A 22,698-nucleotide genomic window follows, 5' to 3' on the forward strand; every position below is an offset into this window, starting at 1 on the left:
TAGGTCTTGCTATCCTCCATCTCAGCGCCGTCCTACGAGCAGGACAGCACTGGGCTCTGGTGTTTGAATCTTAAAGCGTAGGGCGAGCGCCCGGGCTTTCTGCGTTTAAGTCTGTTTGGAGACAAAGCGTTGGCTTTTGTTTTTTCAACACTCAAGTGTGCTTTTTTTCTAACCCGCCAGGAATGTCAGTTGATTTTGCTAAAACTTTTGACCAATATGGTTTGAGACTAGCGCTTGACGAACATCCAGGCGCATGGTGATTCTGAATTGTCAAACTGGAAACCGGTTCCACCTCACTCGGAGCGGTAATCTCTCAGACTCTCTTTGGGTCCCTGGCTTGCACGCTTTCAGGGACTCGCTCCGTGAGTTTTCCAAACAATCGAGTGTGTTCACGTGTTTTGTTGGCCTGAAGGAAGCGCTTTTGCTTTGGTAGCAGTGTCAATCTATCCGAACAGTGCAGATACCAATTACCATAAATTTTCACCTAATCTACTGCGATTTGATCAAAAGCTAGAGTGGGTCTTCCAGGTGGCTCCGTGGCTTAGTTGGCTAAAGCGCCTGTCTCGTAAACAGGAGATCCTGGGTTCGAATCCCAGTGGGGCCTTACTTGTAATTTTTGAAACCCGCCAGTTTGCCCTGACAAATTCTTAGCCTGAAATCTTGTTTAATTATACAATCAAATCTGTTATTTGGAAGTTCAGTCTCTCCATCCACTTTGAATGATCTAGAACCGGGCTAAGAGAATTTCTAACAGAAAATTGGAAGTGTTTCAACTTAATCTTTACAAAGTATTCTACTGAGTTCTCAAACTCTAAGTATCTTGCTTAAACAGACGAAACATAGTCGAAGCTCATCGGACATTTTCCGAGTTGCATTTTGTGTCTTTTCACATGCACATTTAAACTACAGGAATACTCACTAAAGTGAGCATTACTATGCGCACTTCACAGCTAGTAAAATAATGAGGCTAGAATTTAAAATCAGTATTTCTCCTGATCCTAAATACCACCTCATCTTATTTATAAAAGTAACATCCAAGATAGCTTGGAAGAAGAATGTTTAAAATTGTTTGGCCCATAGACTGATTAGGCAGCTTTTTCTTTTCTATAAGCATGCTCACATACTCAAAAACATGGCTACACTTCTTGCAGGTCTTTCGGAGTGTTCACTGATTTCTTTAAACTCTCATGTGTTCATCATGGGCCAAAGGAAAAAAATATCCTTGACAATCACAACTCAAGACCCAGTCACTAGGGCTGGGAAGATAGCTTGATGACAGGCTCTGGGCTCTGTGTGGGGCCCTTGGTGACCTTTGATAAGCAATGTCAAAAATATTTTTCAGAACCACAAATGAATATTACAAAGCTCTTAAGTTGATCTAGGAAAATATATCACTTTGTTTTTGGTTGGCAGTGTTGAGCACAGAACTGGGGGTCTCACACGCATTCGGTAAGCGCTGGACACTGAACCACATCCTTCATTTTCAACTGATATAAACTGGGTAATTCGAGGCACATGCCTAGTCAGGGAAACCAAGGTTCCAGACCAGCAGGTCAAATCCACAAAGTTCTATTTCTGAATGAGAGGTGATGGCAATGAATTATGGAAGGATGTCTCTGCAGTATACAACCCCTCTTATACCTCATCTTAGTGGAAAATACAGAGTTATCTATTTCAGTTGGTAATTATGGAGATCAATCCAGTCCCTCTTTTATTAAAAAAATTAACTGAATGTCTGCCCATATTAAGTGTGGAAAGTAGGTGACTTTTGTACCCAAAGGAGATAAAAGCTCATTTGGGAGGAAAGGAAGTTAATTACATAGTAACAAACCTAAACCCCATGTTGGGGCTCTGATAAAGGGCCTTTGGTGTTTAGGAGAAACATAGAAATGGGATTTGCTTTAATCCCATGTTATGGTTTGAATGTGAAGTTTCCTCCCATGTTCTACATGATCTCCAACTGACACTTTTTAAGGAAGGATCTTGATGGAGGAAGCAGGTCCCAGTGGTTGAGTGGTACAGTTCACAGTCCAGCCGTGCTTTCTGTCCTGTCCTGCTAAATTGTCAGTGACCAGCTGCCATATATTCCCACTGTCCTCTGTCCTGTTACAGTGAGCCAGAATGAATCTCTCCTCTGTTTAGTTGTTTCTTATCAGGAGTTGGGGCACAGCAATATGAAAAGAGAATAGTTTCTGGTCCAGTCCGTTCAGGTCAGTCAGTCAGTCAAAGGACCAACCCTTGGAAGGCAGGCACACCTTAATCCATGCTTAAGCCACCACGTATCACGATGACTTACTTTTTTTGTTGTTTGTTTTGTTTTTGTTTATTCGAGACAGGGTTTGTCTGTGCAGCTTTGCGCCTTTCCTGGAACTCGCTTTGTAGCACCTCATGCCACCACCGCCCGGCACTGATTGACTCTTATTAGAGGCCTCAAATGGTCAACATATGCTGGCTCAAATTTTAAAAACATTATAATAAAGAGAGGGAGGTTGTAAGAAATCTGTGGTTTTGTTTGTTTTCTGTCAAAGGTAGTTAGCCAGGCAGGAACTCATATTTCTTGAGCATTCCCCTATCTCCTTTGCAGTGATTAGCCAATCATATCAAAATGTGAAGCTGAACTCTCACAGATGGGCTAAGGCACAGTCACTACCTAGGTCGGTAAAAGACAGAAGCCACGTTGGCCCTGGTCTACTTTGACTTGTGCTGCACCCTTCTTTTTTGAGTTGAGGATCAAACCCAGGGCCTACCACTGAGCTAAATCCCCAACCCTCTGCTGTGCTCTTAAAAAAAAGCCTTGCCAAACTACTTTGCTTTCCTTGTGGTTCCTTTGCGCAATGATGAGATTACTCTTTGTTTCTAATACACGTAAGCCCTTAATCTATTTTGAGTTGAATTTTGTAAATCTTGTGAGAAAATGACGTATTTGCTTCTGCTGAATGTGGGCCATTAGCTCTCCAGGCAGCCTTTATTGAAGAGACTGTCCTTACCCCTGGCAAAGTGAGTCAACTGACTGTCAATGCAGGCTCATGTCTGTGATTGACACCCCGTTCCACTGGCTAACGTGTCTATTTTGATCCCAACCTCAGTGTAGCATATTTTCAAACCAGAGCATGCGATGCTTCTGGCTTGTGTTCCTTTTACTCAAGGTGGCTTTGGCTACTAAGGTTCTCACACCTTTAGGTTTTTTTTTTTTTTTTTTTTTCCTATTCTGTGAATTGGAATTTTTATGAAGATGCATTGATTTTGAAGATCATCTCAGGTGGTATGGGAATTTTAGCAATGTTAGTTTTTCCATTTAGTTCTGTTTTGTTAAACTTATCAATGTTTTACAGTTTTCAGTATGCAGATCTTTTACCTCCTTGACTAAATTTAGAAGGAAGAATTTTATCTTTTTGTTGTTGTATTGTAAATGGAAGATCCCACCACCACCACCACCATGCCGCTGCTGAAAAACACCCCACAACTTTTACCTCAAAGGGGAGAAGAGATAGATAAGCTATTCTAGAGCCAACTGTGAGTGACCACGGCTTTGGAACATGGGTTTAGGCTACCTCAAATTCCATATTCCAACATAGAAGCAGTTTCCCTAAGTTTTTATAACAACAGAGCAACAACAAAATCATAAATAAAGAAAAGATACTTTTGAATCACAGTGGCAGAGACACTAAGTGGGCAGGTTTTAGGAAGTTCTGCTGCAGGCTTCAGGCCATGGGAAGGTGTTTTAACTTTTTCCTTGGGTAGAAAACTAGTGCCCTGTTTGTACATTCAAAGGATATACTGAGTGGTCTCAGAATTGCTAGGTCGGGCATGGTGGAGGGCAGTGAACGGGTATTAAAGAAGCTAATGGTGGCCCAAGATAATACGGCTCCGGGCTTAGCAGACTTCTGGAACAGTCAGCCACTGAGGTTTTAAGCCATTAATCAGTGGAAGGCACCGGTTCTTTCCTGAAGCTGTTGCTCACACCCCTTTTCCTCTTCCTCCTCCCTTCCTCCCTCTCTCTTCCATCTTTTTCATTGTTGCTGTTTTGGTGATCAAACCCAGGTCCTTGCACATTCTAGGTGAATGCTCTACCACTCAATTATAAATCCATCTCCAAAGTTCTCTTCCTCCCTTCCTCCCTTCCTCCCTCCCTCCCTTTCTTCCTCCCTCCCTCCCTTTCTTCCTTCTTCCCTTTCTTCTTGAGACACAGTTTCTCTGTGTAGTCCTGGCTGTCCTGGAATCGGCCTGCCTCTGCTTCCTGAGTGCTGGGGTTAAAGGCAAGCCACCTGCCACCGTTTGGCCAGAGTTTTCTTAATTTCCCTTTCAGACACTATAGTATTACTACACAGGAACACTATTATTTTATTAAAGCACATTTCATGTCCTTCAACTTCACTGAATTCATAAGTTCAAACAATTTTTCAGTGGAATTTATTTGGAATTTTTCTATATAAAATCATCTAATAAATATAGATAATTTCTTTATTTCTTCTTTTTTTAAAATAATGGTGCTTGGGATTGAAAGACACTCTTATTTCTTTCTTTCCAATGAATATTCTCTTATTATTATTTTTTCTCTTGCCTGGTGGCTAGAGGCTGGGACTTCCACTCCTGTGCTGAGAAGAATTGCTGAGAGTAAGAGCCTCTTGACGGCACACAGAGGAAAAAGCCTTTTAAACTTTCCTTATGGAGTGTGGTGTGATATTGACAAGGGGTGTGTCCTCTACGGTCTTTATGTGTTGAAGCTTATTCCTGCTACCTCTAATGGGTTGAGAGGTTTTCCTTTGATTGTTTTTAAATCATGAAAGGACATTGAATTGAATTGAGTGAATTTTTTTATGTTTATATTGAGATTGTTGTAAGATCTTTATCTTTTATTGTCATCACCTTTATTGTTGTTGTTTTTTTTGGTTTTTCGAGACAGGGTTTCTCTGTGTAGCTTTGTGCCTGTCCTAGAACTCACTTGGTAGCCCAGGCTGGCCTTGAACTCACTCACAGAGATCCACCTGCCTCTGCCTCCCGAGTGCTGGGATTAAAGGCGTGCGCCACCACCGCCCAGCTCGAGCTTTATTGTTTAGGGCTCGAACTTTATTGTTTAGAACAGGTTTCAGAGTTTGCTTTGATTTCTTCAGGAAACTGGCTACCATGAATTTGTCTAGACAACCACTTTTTTTTTTTTTTTCCTGTTTCTTTTGGTTGTTTGAGATAGGGTTTCTCTGTGTAGTTTTGGTGCCTGTCCTGGCTCTCACTCTGTAGACCAGGCTGGCCTCAAACTCACAGGGATCCTTCTGGCTCTGCTTCCCGAGTGCTGGGATTAAAGGCATGTGCCACCGCTTTCTGGCCTGACTTGTCCTCTTTGAAAAGCTGATCACATCCTAAGTCCTGAGCTGAATTTCTTTGGGAGAAGTATCAACATTTGTACCAAATGCTGCTAAGCAGGCAAGAGGCTCTATGCACGGGTACTACAGTAGGGGAGAAGGACTGAACTTAAATCCAGATACACCAGTGACAGCTGGGGAGTCACAGCCAATGGAAGGGTAAGCGTTATTGGACAGGAAGTTCCTAAAATGGTTTTGACAAAATACCAAGGTTGCAGAGAGACCTGATTAGATATCGATGGTAGGTAATTGAGCCTGAACTGGACCTGGTTGAGAAGAGGGCTCAAAGAAGCCTGATTAAAGTTTGGCCAAAGATGGCGTCCTTGTAACCATGCCATCTCATCCCATTGCCAAGGAATTCTCTCAGCTTCCCGAAGGAATAGGGAAGTCTAGGGCATGTGAGGGGGCGTGAGAGAAGCATCCTGGTGTGTTCCCAGGCTTGCTAGGTCTGTTCTACCCCCCAGGGTCAGGCACCACCAACATCAGGGGTTTTCTGTCAGAGTGATTTGAAGGCTTTTTGATAAAATCTGAGTTATTAGATTTGAACCAGGACAGCGGATACTTGATAGATATGAATGTAATGATCACACCATTAAATAATCTTTTAAGTTTTGAAAATGGGTCGTTCTGTTTCTATCATTTCAGAACATTCCAGGAAGGTGCTTGGGACACTGGGATCTGTTTGAAGAGTCACTTTGCAGTAGGAAACCAGTGCTGCAGGTCCCTCAGAGAACCTCAGACTGGATGTGTTGGTTGCAAGAATGCCTGGGGTTGTAAGCACCATGTATTGCAAAGGATGGAGGGATGCTGTTTGGCCATTCAGAAAAGATAGCACCAATAAAGTAGAAGACAGGACCACCCCGGCATTTCCGCTAAGGCAATACCACCAGAAAAAAAGTCATTTCCTCCCGCAGCTAAGGTAACACCATCACAGTCCACAAAAAGGACATACAAACACCACAGGAATCCAAATGATTTGTTTTCACAGTTAGCAAATGATGTTATAGTTTCTCTGTGTAACTAGTGGTAACTCATAACACTAGTTAGTGAAGTATTTATGGCTTAATGGGCAATTGAACTCTGAAACAGAATCAACTTACTTTCCCATTATGTATGAGAAAATTAAAGCACAAAGGTAAGAAGAGCATCAGAAAACAGATCACCAGTTTTAACGCTCATCTTTTAGGCGAGTGTGGTGGCCCATTGCCTGTAATCCTTGTGAGATGGAGGCCAGAGTAGCCTACATAAAGCTCTGTCAAAAAAACAAAAACAAAAACAACAACAACAACAAAAACCCCAAAAAACAAAAACAAAACATAAGCTCCAGATATTTGGTTTTTTCCTAATTTAGTTCCTCACCGGCCCCAGAATCGTCTATCAGCTCATTCCTAGTCTACATTGCAGGTTTAGGTTGTTGTTTCTCCAGGAGACTTTGCGGAAGGACGCCATGCGGTGTTTGTTCACCTGTCCTTTTGGAAGGGGTGCTCTTGCCGCAGCATCTTGTGCTGGGAAACCCGAGAGAGGCTCAGTTTCAGGGAGGGCCCTGCCTGCGGTCCTGGCACAGACATCTCAGCTAGGTCGCGGCCCCAGCCCGCGGAACATGAGTTTTTTCTCTTGCGGTACGGTACCGGGTCACGAATCAGGAAAAAGACAAAAAGGAACGTGAGACTCAAACAGACGGAGTTGAGGAGGTCGCAGGCAGTCACAGGAAGGGGCTTCTCTCACAGCTGCTGGGGCCTCTCTGCCTGGAAAGGAAATTTTCTCCAGGGCTGTGTTTTGATAGTCCAATGTCACGTGTAGTACAGGAACAAGTTTTTCCACGTTTAGCCGGCAGGTTGGAAATTATAAAAGGCCTTTTATAAAAGAGCTTTTGCAGGTCCCACCGAGACTTGAACTCAGATTGCTGGATTCAAAGTCCAGAGTGCTAACCATTACACCATGGGACCGATAAAAAGTAATGAATATGTAACCACAGTTATGGAACTTTGTATGAATTACACGTTGGAAGAACTAGATTAAGCTTCAGTTTTGATAAAGCTGTTTATTGGGAGAGACATGGGAACACATAAATTATAAAAGAAATTGCACTTCGCATGCCCGCGCTCCCCTCCATCTCTTCCTCCCTCCCTTTTCTCTTGTTGTGGGCATAAATTAGCCTGGAGAAGACAGCAAGGATAGACTTAGATTCTTTAAGAGGCCCACATCTTAAACAACTTAGGACGTCTGTAAGAGAAAGCATAGACACCAAGTAAAATTAGACACGGCCATTCCAAAGCTTGTGTGAGGTACGGGGGTAAAACTGGAGCAAAGATTTCCTGGAGAGTCTCAGGTAATTTCCATTAGAATACATACTTTTGCGAATTTTAAAAAACACACTTTGCATAGAGTAACCCCTACAAAGGCTGCGGAAAGTGTCCCTCAGAAGAGAAATTTTGACATTTAACACACAAGAAATATCAATCTACTGTGTGATTTGACAATGTCTTCTGTGCTGGAGGGATGGTTCAATAGTTAAGAACACTGGCTGCTCTTGTGGAGGACCGAGGTTCAGTTCTCAGGCACCACGACTGTCAGCTCCCTACCACCTGCAGAACCAGGAGATCTGACTCCCTCTTCTGGTCTCTAGGGCTACTGCATACATGCAATACACATTCAGACAAGTAGGCAGACACACCACACACACACACACACACACACAATTGAATTTAACAATCTATGTTTGCAATCTTTCCCCTAAAATGTGTCCAGGAATGTTTTAAGCATGTCTAAAGAATAGGAATTTGTACTCCTACAAACTTGAAATAATGCAGGTCTATTACTTAATTGCCCCTAAAAAGAAGGGGACAGTTGTATGTGCTGCTTGATGGCTTGGAAGTTGGGAAACAGGGATTTAAGTTTAAACAAACAAGACTCTATTGTTGATGAAATGTAGTGTACAGTATGAAGGGGGATTTCTGGAAAGAGGCTGTGTCTGCCAAGGTGGATGGGCTGCTAGAACTTCAGTGATGTGGGGAGTCTGGAATGCTGCAGGTCCAGAGCCTGATTACAGCCATCCTGGGCTACCTACAGCATCTCTATGTTTTGGGCTAACAGATAAAAACCAATTGGAATTTATTAACTTACCAAACTCCATTTCAACAAAGACCGCTGTCAGACTGTGTCTGGGGCCCATAGCTGACATTCTGTGCTTGGCTGTAACCCACCTTTCTGATGCTTCCACAACTGTGTTTGAAAAATGCCTTGATCTGTAACTTTCCTCTGTTGCTATGAAAACTTCAGGAAACTACATTGTTCCTCTTTGGAACATGGAGTTCAGGGTAGTCTAAACCTGTGTCCCAGGGCCATGATCACTCATATTTGGCTTCAGAATAAACTATTTAATCTCTTTTGATGTGAGAGCTGTGGGTTTTTTTGTTTGTTTTTCTTTGTTTGTGTTTTTGGTTCTTGTCAATAGGGTTACATTTTTTTTTGTAAGTCATAATATATGAGATATACATTCACTTCAAAGTAGGTTGGAGAGACATCATCCCATTTTTGGCTTCACCCTGGAGATGAAGTAATTTTCACCTTTTGCTGTCTTTGTCATGTTTGACTCTAGTGGGTTTTTGCAGCTATATATCAGTTTAGTAATTGCAATAAAAATGTACAAAAAATGTCCCTCAGAATGAGACTTTCTTATAAGTCACATTTCCAACATGTTGCCTGCAAATCATGGCTGTGATTATACCATGCAGGATGTGAAAGGCTAGAAGGACGCAGTGGAGGAGTGCAGCGTATTAACTGTGGTCAGGAAAATGAATGGGATGCTCTGCCTCATTCTTGATGATCAGAGGACTTGAGCAAAAAACGCTTATCTAGGATTGAACTGGGTTTAGTGACCATTCAGTTCCAAACTTCATAAGAATCTATTTAGAGGGAAATGTTCTGATCAATGAAAACTGCTCGAATTAGAAATGTTAAAATATGAGCAATCAACATAGAGACTGAAGAAGAAAGAAAAAGGGTGAGAAAGAGCCATTCAGCAACATCTCAGGCATCTCTTATCTACTGAGTACTCGTTAAGACTGTGGGACATGCTGGGTGAGGAGGGCGAAGTGGAATCCAAGGCTAGAATGTGGGATGGTTCCTGTGCCCCGGGTCTTCTGGCTGACTCTGGTGGCCAACAGCCCTCTCTTTTTGCAGGATAGAGCCATCCAGCCTCACACTGCCAGACCCGAACACCTTCAAATGCTTTTCCCAGAAGGGGATACCATGAACCACCAGAGGATTTTCTGGTAACCACAGTAGAGATTCACCGAGCTCTAAAAGTGTACCTATGAGTGTCAGCAAAGACAGGGAGGGGTGCAGCTCTGAACTCTTTCCTACAGCAGTGAGGAATCCTGTTAATATTTTAGTGACCTGACTCAGGCAAAACAGGATCCTTGGGCTTACCACAGAAAAGAATGTCCTGATGAGCCAGTATAAAGCACCTCTCATTAGCAGACATTTCCAACCTAGATTTTAAGTATGAAGTTAAAAGAAAGAAATTCTCAGAAAAAAGGTATCACTTTTACCGGTATATTTGCCTTCTATAACAATAATTTAAGAACATTATGTATATTTCCAGGTACTCTTACGTTTCTGTAATGATAGTGTGCAGGCATTTATTTGAGATATTTTTGAAAGAGTTTTTATTGTGTATAGTCTGCTATGTTAAGATGTGTTTCTGGAATGCAAAATCTTTAATATGAGACCTGTGTAATTCTAAAAATGAATCAATATACTGCTAAAATTGTGCTGGCTCATGCATGCATTTTCACTGGAACTTGAAGTAAAAGACTAAATTCAAAATATCTGTAGCCCAAAACAACAAGCCACAAAAAACGTGTCATACCCCACAGTGGCAATTTCTCCTTTTATCATCCCTCTAGCTTGAACAGTCTCTGTTTTAGAGTCATTGTTTGTGTGAATACCTTCCATCTTTGTGCATTTTTTTGCTAAATTGTTTTATATCCTAGAAAATGGGGAAGTAGAAAGATTTGGAAGTGCCACAGAAGCATGCTAGTGGAAAGTTTTTGGTGGTGACTGTAAAAGAAGAAAAGTCTTGAAATTGCAAACTGTTTTGAAGAAATGAAAGAACTATAAACTGGGTGTGATGGTTTAATCCAGCACTCTTCCAGTAATCCCAGCACTCTGGAAGCAGAGGCAGGGGGATCACCGAAAGTTCAAGGCCAGTCTTGTGAACATACTGAGTTCCAGGCCAGCCAGAGCCACAATGTTAGAGACTGAGGGCCAGCTGTGATAGTGTTTGCAATCAGTACAGTTGAAAAGTATATCGAGAAATGATAGCTGAGTGTGTTGGTGCATCTGGATGCTGAGGCAGGAAGATCTCAAGTGTGAAGCCAGACTGAGCTGTTCCATGGAGAGATAGGGGAGTGGGGAGAAGAGAGTGTATTATGGTGCCTTGTGTGTGATGGAGCACATAAGCGTTCTCAGGATCTTATGTCATGTGGATGAAGGTGTAATTCAGAAGCGTTCTCAGGATCTTATGTCATGTGGGTGAAGGTGTAATTCAGAAGCATTCTCAGGATCTTATGTCATGTGGATGAAGGTGTAATTCAGAATTACCCAAACCTACAAACGCCAGTAGGGCATGTGTTGTGTTCTTTGGATATTTTGAGTTAGTTGTAGAAAATGACTTGATGAGTTCCTTACATTAGATCTTATGTTTGTAAACCACATTGTTTTCTTTTGCCTTACCTAAGAAAATTTGACAAGATAAACTAGTTGAGTAGTTAGTTTGAATACAATATGTTTCTATAAGGCTTTTTGTAAAAGATCAAATTTCTCAGGAATACATGGTGGTCAGCCTGCTTCCATTTTATGTGGCACATGGCACTAGGGAAACCATACTTGAAGACTTCAACTGGAGAGTACAGGCCTGTTTCTTTGAACTGTTGAGTATATTGAATATAGATATAAATCAGAATTTCAATTGCCAGGAAAATAAAACTTTAAAAGAAACTTACTTTTGCTCACAATATCAGAATTATTCGTGAAGATGAGATTAATCCCAGAGGCTGAAATTCTTTTAAGAACAATCTAAGAGTTTACTATCTTTTTGACACTTATTTCTATTCAGTGTGTACCAGACTTCCTTGTTTGGAGACAGGGTTTCTCTATATAGCCCTGGAAGTCACTGCGTACACCAGATCAGCCTTGACCTCACAGAGATCTATCTACCTCTGCCTCCCAAATGTTGGGATTAAAGTGGTGGGCCACTATGTCTGGCTCATTTTATCATAGCAGTAGAAACTCTAAGAAAGAAATTGGTACTAGGCCATAAGGTACTGTGTGACAGACCTAACCATGTACTTTTGGGAGGATTGAACTTTGGGCTGGAACTTAATGGGCTGTTCTTTTGGAGTTTGGAAGACAAAAACACTGAGAATGATGCATACAATAGAGGCTTGTGAAGTTCCAGAGGGAATTTTGAGAGGCCCTTAAAGACTCTATTGGGGTCATTGATCCTTTGAATTAAGAATCTGTAGTTCTGGTCAGCTGGGACTAAAGAATCGACTATGATTAATAAAAGACTGGAATCACTAATGTGACACTCTTGTTTTATTGGGACAATTGATGCTGGTTAGTTAGAGCTGAGAAATTAGTGATGATTAAGAAAAGACCAGCAGCGTCAAGGATCATATTTCTAGGAGTATATCCTTAAGTCAAGGTCATCATCATACAGAAGCTGTGGTTTAGAGGGGACCAAGGCTGTAGCTTGCTTGTGATGGTAGCTAAACTTGGTAATGTATGAGTTTCCCAGGTGGTACTGGTTTTGAAGGAATGCAGGGATCATGGAGAGCAGCTGAGGCTTGGCACCTTGAGAGAGACCAGGAGAGGCCACTGCTGAATGTGCAGCCTCAGTTGCAGCAGAAGGACCAGGATTGAAAGGGCCACGGGCAGAAGTTGAGGCTTGGCACCATATGGCAGGGTTAGAATCCCTGAAGAGAGTCCAGGAGAGGCTCTTGGAGAAGAAATAGACCAGTTACAATGCAGATCTCAGCCTTTGGGAGATGTCAGTGCCATGGGATGACCTCTAAGAACAGCAGCAGCCATGAAGAGGAGCTGACCTAAGCCTGGGAGAAAAGCCATGTATGCTTTGGGGTATTCCATGCACTGCTTTTTAAGTGACTTGCACATACATTCTGTTATGTAATTATGGTGTTTATAAGGTAAATGAATCAGTTAATCTTTTATTCAAATGTAGCAGGAATTATCCCCAAAGCCAAATAGGTAAGGAAGAAAAGTATTGTGGAGGAATTGAAGTTATGGAGGAAACTGAAGAGTTCGTTCTGTTATCTGCTCAGAGAGCAGAGAGAACAGGTGAGTAGCAAGATCAATGGTCAGAATATCCTGGAATTGATAACAAGTCCAAACTCTACAAGTTGCAAAACAATTTCAAAGCAAAAGAGATAAAACTAAACTTATACACCAGCTATGGCAGTGGCAAGGATGTTCAAGAGGAGATGAAGGGAAGCCGACAGGAGGTGATTTGTGGCAGAATAAAGTGTTTCCAAAAGCTTCGCCATCAGCTTTTACTGAACAAATAGCTCTGAACGTCTTTTATTTATTCTGCAGGGACTCCTCAGCACCACGGAGACCAGTGGCTTGTTCTGTATTAGGTTGCTTAATTTTTAGTTTTGGGAAAGCTGGAAGAGGAAGAGGAAAAAGCTGAGCTCGAGAAAAGAATCATAGGTAAAGCAACAAGTGTGGGAAATCTCAACCCATGCTTACCATAAAAGTATGTTGGTATCAACGGAGAGTTATTTTATACCTGCACCGCTGGAGTATGTTTGTTGTTTATATGCTACCCAGTCTATTGTTTTGGCTGTAGCGGCATAAACCAACCAAGGCAGCCTCCTTCGATCTGTTCTCCGCAGCACAATTGATAAGAGGTTAACTTTTCATCCTCTACTCAAAGACCCTCCTGTGGCTTCCTGCCTCAGAGCTCTTGCAGTAACTCACGGTGTGTTGTTATCCACCCCCCTTTCTGTTTTTCTTTTTTTCCTCCAAAAAGTGACACCATTTCTACCTAATTATGTTCTATTTTTTTCCACCGGGTCCTTTTTAGCCAGGCTCTCAAGAACCCGGTTCCTCAGTCCCTCTTCCCTGGCTTCAACTCGATGCTTTTCCTTCTCCCCTCTTCCTCTTGCCACATGCAGATATCAATTGTAGATTGTATTGATTGAATTCCCCACGGTGCTCACATGAATCTAGCTTCTCTCTTCCTTCTTCTCCCCCCTCCCCTCCATCTCCCCTCTCCCTCTCCTTTCTTCTCTCCTCTTTTTGACAGAGTATTGTCAAAACCCACATTGGAGCTCCCTAAGTACCCAGGCTGGACTGGTGCCATATTCCTTCCTCAACTTCTTGATAGATATAAACACAGTCCTCTGTAGAATTCAATTTTCATTTACAGAATTGATGCTCATGTGTTCAACACTACAAGTTTAAAGCCAAAAACACCCAACATTTTCAACACAGACGGAGAGGAACACATAAAAGAAAAGCGAACAAAGTATCTCTGAGTATTGCAAACTGAATCAGTGGCTGCTCATTGGAGTAGACCATTACCGGAAGTATTTGCTGCCTCTTCCTGGGGGAGAATCCTCTCCCCACTGCGAAACCATCTGTTGAACCAGTTAGACTCATGCTGGGATAATGAAATGTAAACAGAATTGGTGCAGTAGTGTTGGATGGAAACCGTAGTCTGTCTTCATTCTGCCTGCTGAAAGCAACCTTTGGATCCCCGAACACCACTTGAAAGCTTATGTTTGTGTTGTGTGTGCGTGCGTGCGTGTGCGTGTGTGTATGTGTGTGTAAACTTTATTGTCTGCTCCTAATTCTGAAAATGTGCCCTTCCTATATGTTGACTGACTTGATAAAAGAGTCACCTAAACTTTGGGATAAGAGTAAATGGGGGCATTTTAAAATGAAAAGATACGTCAGGATTTAAATAAACAATCAACAGAATTTTTCCCAACGTTTAAAGAAGATAGGCAGGATGTGATGGCTCACACCTGTAACCCCAGCACTCGCAATGCTGAGGCAGGAGAATTGCCCTGAGTTGGAGGCGAGTCTGAGCTACAAAGTGAGACCTTACTTCACACAAAACAAAACGGAAATAAGTTCACTAAGTGCAAAGAGCCTCCTTCGATCAAAGAGGAAAGCGGGGGAAGGAGAGCGAGTAGGTAAATGTACCCCCCCCCCCCCCCCACACACACATAGGGATTCATACATTTCTGGTCCCGAAGACTTCTGGTGCGAGGATTCAGAAGTCAGAAAGTGGCTTCTGCAGGCTTGGGAGCTGTCCTGCGCGCGTCTCCCTCCTTTCCCGGCCTCGCTCTGTGGAGGAGGTGCCCTGTGGGCAGGAACTTAGTGAAGGCTGAGCGTTTTCATAGGCAATTGTTATTCTTGGTCTTTTCAAGAACATTCCTCGTAATACACAATAAATTGAAATTGAATCTATAGTAAAAGGAAAAAAAAAACACAAAACAATCCTAAAAATAAATTCAAATTAAAAAAAAATAATAAATGAACAAAATGACCCTTAGAAATTAAATAGAGGTTTATTTTGAGAGTCTGCACCGCAGTTGGCTCCATGGCTTAGTTGGTTAAAGCGCCTGTCTTGTAAACAGGAGATCCTGGGTTCGAATCCCAGTGGGGCCTGTTGAGCTTTCTTTTCTTCCCGATCATTTCTTTAGCTGTGTGGATGCATAAAGAGAATACTCTGAAGCAACAGCTCGCCCTCTTGAAAACGGAGGGATAGCAGAGCAAGCTCTCTTCTCATCCAGAAACAAATGACCAGATAAAAAGGAGACCCAGCGAGGCTGCCCTGCAAAACTTACAAGAATGGAAAGGGTACCTGCCGAGCGAGCGTGCCCAAATCACTTTTAGGAGCGTTGGCTTGCACGCGCCCTCTAGGCGCACAGTGGCCCGGCAGTGGGAGGGAGGGGGCTCGGGATACCGCATCCGATGTTCCAGAACAGGAAAGGGTGATCGCCAGCCTGGAAGTGCTGTGGGACTTGGTGACTGGAGCAGACTTGAGGGAACTCCTGACCGATGGCCAATTATAACAGCTCGGAAAGAGCACCTTCCGCTACTCAGTTCGGAGCCTGCTGCTGCTGACTCGTTTGTTGAGTGAGTGAGTGAGTGAGCGAATTGAGGTCTCCTGTCTCTGTTTTCTACTTTCAGGGTTAAAGGCAGGCCTCTCTCTCACCCACCTCCTTCCAGCTTCCTTTAATTTTCTTACTTACTTTGAGATGCAGTAGTGGGTTTGGGTCTAAGTCACCTGAGGTCTTGATGACGCTTGGGGATTAAGGAATCGTTAGTTTAAAGTAGTTGTCCAGCGCCGGTGCAGAAGGTACAGAAGGGTCCCTCGGCTTCCTGTCCACTCGGCTTCCAGCTCCTGCTCAGGTTTCTGTGCTGAAGAGACTGTCCTTAGCAGGGATGCTTTTTAAAAAATGAGTGTTCTTTGTTTGCTTGTTTATTTTTGAGACAGGGTCTCTCTATGTAGCCTTGGTTGGCCTTGAATTTATAGAGATCCTCCTGCTTCTGCCTCCCGAGTGGTGAGATTAAAGTCGTGGCCCATCACATCTGGCCAGGGAGTTTCTTTTCAACAACAATTGTCTTACAAGAACGGAACAATCTTATAGTAACAGTATTTCTATTTTCTCATAAAACTGAGGGGAAAAACAGAAACTCAGAATAATTATGTATTCTGGCATGACTTACTTCCCTTCTGTACATTTAAAGACAACACTTCCTATTGCTTGTGGATACACATCTGCTTAGTAGAGCAGAAAATATGAACATGGCGGAGAACAATGACCGAGTTGGAGACTGCTTCTGTGGAGACTGCACTGTGGAGTTTGGAGGGAGCATCAAGCTTCTGGGGGTGAGTTCACATCATGGTGAGTACAAAGTTGAGAAACAGCCAAGGGACATGGGAGAAGAAACTGCTTTACTACAGCACGAAAAGAAACACAGGGTCCATTGCAAAGTAAAGCCCTTCCCAGCAAAGAAGGAATGGAATTTTACTGTGGAGTCCATATTTACCCATACAGGAGCACACACGGCGAACAACGCTCATGATGCATTTATTTATTCCAGGTGAAAAAAAATCAGTCCGGGTGATCGAGTGACCAGGTCGTTTCCTCCTAAGAGTTCCAGCTGAAACAAATGAGAAATATGCAAGTATGTCAGCAGTCCCCCAAAGGGTGACAGCTATGTCGCCAACGCAAGTGTAGAAATCTTGCTTAGTAAGAATGTCACTCTGGACCAATCTGACCACATGTGAACCTTTGGGAGACACTCAAATGCTAGTTAAAGCACCGTGAATAAGGCTTCTCTCTGACTGCCACACATTGGCTCTGTCTGGCTTTGGAGTTAGGAGAGGGGGGCTGGGGGGGAGCGGTGTTCGTAAACCAGAAAAGTCTTCTCTCCGTTGCTGTGTTTGGAAGCGGTTGAGCCTAGTGAAATAATTATTCTGCTATTATTTTGAAGAACATCCCACTAAACATATCTGGGTTTAACATTTTCTTTGAGAAATTCTGACTATTCAATTTATGTCGCAGCTTTAGAGATGTTTCCCATTTCTTCGAACTTACATTTCTTACATAATTGATTTCATTTGAATTTTCAAATTATTTGGGCAAAATTCTCTCCAACAGTGTTGATGTTGATCGATACACTCTAATCTGCTCCTTAAAAAACACACAGATAAACACCAAACCTCTCATGTTTTTAGGTCTCCGAGTAAGTTTGGATCCTGGCTGTATACTGGCCCTTGTCAGGGTGGGTGACAGACAGTAAGGTGGCCGCTGTTCACAGGGTATTAGACCCTGCTTTCCTGGAGCTCAAGAGAAAGAAATCTCAGAGCCAGGGGAGGCAGTCTCTGGTTGGCCCAGCTTTTCAGAAAATCAAGTTTCTTCCACACTTCCAAAGCCTTGAAATGAGTCCCAGATGACGGGGACCCCAGCCTGGCTGGGGAAAGAAATCACATGGTGTTTCCTGGAGCAGTTTGGCAGCTGTAACCGTCACAAGCACAAGTGGCTGGCAGCACAAGACGTGGGTCTGCATTAGATTTCTCTAAGCATCAGAACGGATAGGATGAATATATATCCTATGTATATCGGCTTGGAAGCTGGGTGCTTCCGCGGGGGTGCATCGCAGTCTCCCATTGGAGAGCCCACCGGGCTGGGAACCTCAGCAGTCACAATCTGGCATGGAAGACCTAGGGATTCTTGGTCCTTAGTCAACGATGGAAGCCTGGAAACACTGGTCCAAACCAGCCAAGGGGAATAATCTTCCTTCTACTACGTAGGTTTGTTTATCTGTTTTTTATTTTGAGGTCAGTGCTGCTACCAGAAGGTAAGGTCCACAATCGGGGTGAGTCTTCCCACATCAGTTAAGGCCATCAGGATAATTCCTCAGGTGAGGCTCCCCACCTACGTGGTTCTGAGTGGCAAGTTGACAAGGAACCAACCACTTCACTGTGCTAATTCTCCAAGGGTCACACTGGAGAGCACACAGCAAGGTTTACTGGCCGCCGGTGGGCTGGGGACCGGCGCGCAGGGCAGGGTCACAGGGGAGGGTCTTTCTGCTCCCTTTACAGGATTGTCGTTTATTCCGGAGGGTCTCAGACTGACTAAACTGGCCAACCACGAGTAGCAAGGATTACAGAGGGATGACGAATATATTCTCCTCTCTGTTTCTTTACTAAAATTCTTATCAGTTGAGAGGCACGTGGAGCACGACGCACTTTTGGGCGTTTGGAGAACATTGGGATCTACTCTTTTTTTTCCCCTTTGGTTGTTGCTGTTTTTTGTTTGTTTTGAGACAGGGTCTCTCTTTGTAGTCCGGGCTGTCCTGAAATTCACTATATAGACAAGATGATCCTTACTCCCAGAAATCTGCCCGCCTCTGCTTCCAGGGTGCTGGGATTAAAGGTGGGAGATCTGCATTTTGCTTGTTACTGTGCCAAGAAGTGACTCAGATTTTTAGAATGTTAATTACATCTTTGGAGTAATGTTCACTGCAAAGAATGCGTTATTCTGCTAAAACTAAAGAAATGTAGCCAGCTAGGGGCTCAAGTTCTAGACATTTGTGATACTTTTTCACCCCTACACTGCTGTGGGACCACGTGGCCTAATGGATAAGGCGTCTGACTTCGGATCAGAAGATTGAGGGTTCGAATCCCTTCGTGGTTGGCATTTTTTTTCCACCTCCCTTTGCAACTATCTTTACAAATTTTATCTTTCCAGCGGCAGCTACGCTTCCCTAAGAAGGCTTCCCTGAGAAGTCTCGGGTGTGGCGGGTCCGCAGGTTTGGAAATAAAACGGAGATAGTCCCGATAATCTGTGTGGCGCCACAGAGCTGGCGCGCACCATGGGGTGTGATGGTCATAACGGGCGGGATGGGAGGTTACGAGCCTGCAACACGCATCATGTGTGTTGGGGTTGCAGTGGGCACACAATTGTCGATACTGTGCACGTGTATGAAGCTCTATGAGACTTGATAATTTTATTTTTCAAGTCCATTTAAAGGTCGCCCATTGGAAAGGAAGATTTCTTGCACTTTAAAGGAGCTGCATCGCCCACTTAATTAATCAGGTAGGACATCGATCTGAACAGATGAGTTCGAATAGAGGAAATGGAGACATTATTAGAACAATATGGTGAGTCAACTTACATTCAAGTTCATTATTAATAGTCTTAGGTGATGAAATGAATTGGATTATTTGTCACACACACACACACACACACACACACACACACACACACACACACACGCCCGCGTCCTCCCCCCCTCGCCCCTCCCCCCCAGATAGGGACCTTGTAGGCATACTGCTCTCCACACTCTTTATAGAGCCAAGGATGACCCTGAATTCTTGATTTTTCTGCCTCCACCTCTTGTTTACAGGAGCATACATCAATCATCTAGAATCCCTTCCCCCAAACCTAAACAAACAAACAAAACAAAACAAAAACAAACACACACACACACACACACACACACACACACACACACACACACAAAGAGAGAGAGAGAGAGAAAGAAAGAAAAGAAAATGTTCCGAACACATAGGGCAATGTGGTGGAGGCATTTTTCTTATTTTTTCTTTAATATGCTTTTAATTAAAATAAAATTATATTGTTTTCCCCACTTTTCTCCCTCCATTCCTCCTCAGCCACCCTCTTTTGAATCTCTCCCATGTTTCCACCTCCACACTCAAGTTGATATCATCTTTTTCTTATTATTGTTACATATATATTCTTTGACCATTATTGTTACCTATGTGTGTGTGTATATGTGTGTGTAACCTGCTGAGTCCATTTTTGTTGGTGTGTATATAGTTTTAAGACTGACCGCTCCGTGAATAACTAATAAGAGGGCTTATCCCTGGAGAGGCTAATTCTTCTCCCAGCAGTCATTAGTTGCCCATAGTTCTTTGTCTACGGGTGAGACCCTCAGACTTTCCTTTCTTTCCATGTTCATGTCCATTGATTTTGCCAATTGTTCTAGTCTGGTCTTCGCAGCCATTTCTAGGAGAGACTGTTTGGTAGCAGACTTCCGGGGATTCTGGCTCCCACCGTCATTCCAGCCCCTCTTCAGTGACGTTTCCTGAGCCATGGAAACAGGAGCTGTAGTAGGCATCAGTCAGGGCTGGGCTCCCCACGACCTGTTGCTGTCACAATTTGTCATCGTAAGCCTTTCCTGCCAACACTGGGGCCCCCAGAGTTCACACCACTGACATCAGAACCTTGGTTTTTACTATGGCTTCTTTAAATACAGCATTTAAATTCTCTAAACGCTACTAGAAATCACCTTGGCAGAACAAAAGATGGAGTCAGTTAGGTGCATGCAAACCAGTCCCGTCAGTCACTGTAAGGTTTGTTCCACTCCTGGGAAACGGTGCTTGTCCACTGTGGCCTGTCTTCACGGTCCTCACTCTGCAGCCCCCAGCATATGCCTCAGCTGCTCAGCTCTCTTCTGCAGTACAGGGGCTCCAGCTCCTCCAGACACTCTCCTTAAGGTTGAAGGTACTCTGCTACCATGAAACATGAAATACTTTTAGACTCTCAGCATCCAATACTACCACTACTTAGTATCATTATCATTAGTAAGAGAAAAACACTTAATACACGCAACGTAGTTAAACAAATGCAGAAAGACAAAACCCTGATTTTTAAAGTTTCTAAAATTTCAATTTTCTTTTTTAGGCAACCTCACAGTAGCCCAGGTTATCCTTGAACTTCTTATGTAGCACAGTCTGGTCTCAGCAATACTCCCTTTTTAGCTTCCCAGTTTTGGGGATTACAGCACGCACCACAAGGGCTACATTCGTTATTTTCATTTTGGGGTTTGTGCCCCTCTTTTTTCTTCTATGAAGATTTTCAGATTAAGATGAACCCTTTTAAAATACTTTTTTTGTTAGGGCTGGAGAGATGTTAGGTGTTCCAGAGGTCCTGGGCTCAGTTACCAAGCCCCACATGCAATCCCAACCCCCACATGGTGCTCTCAACCTTCCATAACTGTGGTTCCATGGGATCCCATGCCCTTTTCTCAGTGTGCAGATGTACATGCACACAAAACACCCATGTACATAACATAAAAAATACGTTTTTCAAAAAAAAATTTGTTAAAAATATTCAACAATGTTGGTGACCAGGGAGATGGTTCAGCCACTTTAAAGGTGCTTGTCAAGGTGGAAGGAGAGAGCTGGCCCCAGAGTTATCCTCTGATAGCCACACGGGTTCTATAGCATGTGCTTGCTCCCCAGCCCCAATGATACACACACACACACAATGATTTAAAAAATGGAAACATAAGAATCATTCAACAACATGACTTAAAATGCCCTATTTCGCAGCACATTTATTTTTCAAACTGAAGATTCATCAGCATTGTTGTGAAACGTATCCACAATGGGTCTCCAGCATTGCTTGGCTAGTGTGCTCTAATGTGCCCCACTTTCTCACTCCTGATTTCTTATTTCTGCTTTCTCACGTCAGCTCTGACCATTTTTACTACAGTTATGGAGGATCTTTCCCTGTTCCTGCAAGAGGCTTTCTAACAATGCTCTGGGATCTTAATAAGTGAGTAAGCCTGCATCCAGGAACTTCAGTTTTGTGGAAGTTGGATACGCAGATGCATCAAAGTGTCTGGTGTCTAGATGATCTATCCTTTCCCAGTCAGCAACTCAACTGACACAGAGGCAGCACAGTCTAAATTTAGAATTTAACTTAGTTCTCTTGTGCCGTTGAGTGGCAGAACATGAGAGATGTTGTTATTGTTTCTCTCTCTCTCTCTCTCTCTCTCTCTCTCTCTCTCTCTCTCTCTGTCTCACACGCATGCACACTCATGCTTGTTTTGAGACGGGTTCTCACTATGTGGCTCAGGCTGACCTTGACTGGGTGGCTCTTCTATCTCAACCTCCTCCATACTGGGATTATAAATGTCATTGGCACATTGGGCCTGAGATTTTCTTTAAAGGATCCAGGAGGCATGGTTTCACATTAGCCTTTATTTCATGATGTGTCACCACAACTGTTCCCACCGTGTCTCTCCAAACTGTTGATTTCCTTTATCAATGGCCATTCTATTATCACACACAGTGTTCAGTACCAGCATATTTCTAGTGTGTATCCCTCCATGGTCAGCTGTACCACTCAGCTTGGAGGGAAGTCTCAATAAATCACATAGTCATGTCACACTCATTTTCTAATTACTAACCAGGTAGTAGATAATTTAACCTAAAAAAATCATCACATTATCATCTCTTCCTCAGATATGCATTTTTTCCTGTGTTGATAATGGCATATTGGCGTTCCTAGAAAGATGACTGTGAGAATTACAATAGAGATATTAATTCACCCTGACTATTGGATTACTGGGGGTGTGACTCAGTGCCCACAGCATCTGCCTATCACGACACCCAACATTTCAAGAAAAAAATTTACTAGGACATTAGTGAATTGTCAACACCTAGGCTTGGGATTCCCATTGAGATGAATATTCTGAAGTTGATGCTCATTCTGAATGAAGATTTGAACATATAGCAAGTTAGAGAGTGGGCTTTACTAGTGAGAAAGACTGGGCTGCAGGATAGAGACAAAGGAATACCAGCCAACTCCCCAGACATCCCTGGAACTGATGGGGTCTCAGTTAAACCCTTGTGGCCAAGTCTTCTTGGGACAAACTTGGCCTGAGGGAATTCCTAAAGATATCTTCCAACCACAAGCCATCGAGTGACAACTTTCTACACATCTGCGAGGATAAATACTGTTTCCGAGGAGGT

At 43.1% G+C, this 22,698-nt stretch overlaps 4 non-coding genes across 4 annotated transcripts; 3 read left to right on the forward strand and 1 right to left on the reverse strand.

Moving 5' to 3' along the window:
- The first annotated feature begins 530 nt into the window (after window positions 1-530).
- Window positions 531-604, forward strand: Trnat-cgu. Its single transcript has one exon. It is a non-coding gene; the product is annotated as a tRNA-Thr (tRNA).
- Window positions 605-7,231: 6,627 nt separating this feature from the next.
- Trnaq-uug lies at window positions 7,232-7,303 on the reverse strand. Its single transcript has one exon. It is a non-coding gene; the product is annotated as a tRNA-Gln (tRNA).
- Window positions 7,304-14,991: 7,688 nt separating this feature from the next.
- Window positions 14,992-15,065, forward strand: Trnat-ugu. Its single transcript has one exon. It is a non-coding gene; the product is annotated as a tRNA-Thr (tRNA).
- A 3,469-nt stretch (window positions 15,066-18,534) lies between these two features.
- Window positions 18,535-18,607, forward strand: Trnar-ucg. The gene has a single exon. It is a non-coding gene; the product is annotated as a tRNA-Arg (tRNA).
- The last annotated feature ends 4,091 nt before the right edge of the window (window positions 18,608-22,698 follow it).

Source organism: Onychomys torridus, chromosome 5 (assembly GCF_903995425.1).
Source record: "Onychomys torridus chromosome 5, mOncTor1.1, whole genome shotgun sequence".
NCBI classification, from domain to species: domain Eukaryota; kingdom Metazoa; phylum Chordata; class Mammalia; order Rodentia; family Cricetidae; genus Onychomys; species Onychomys torridus.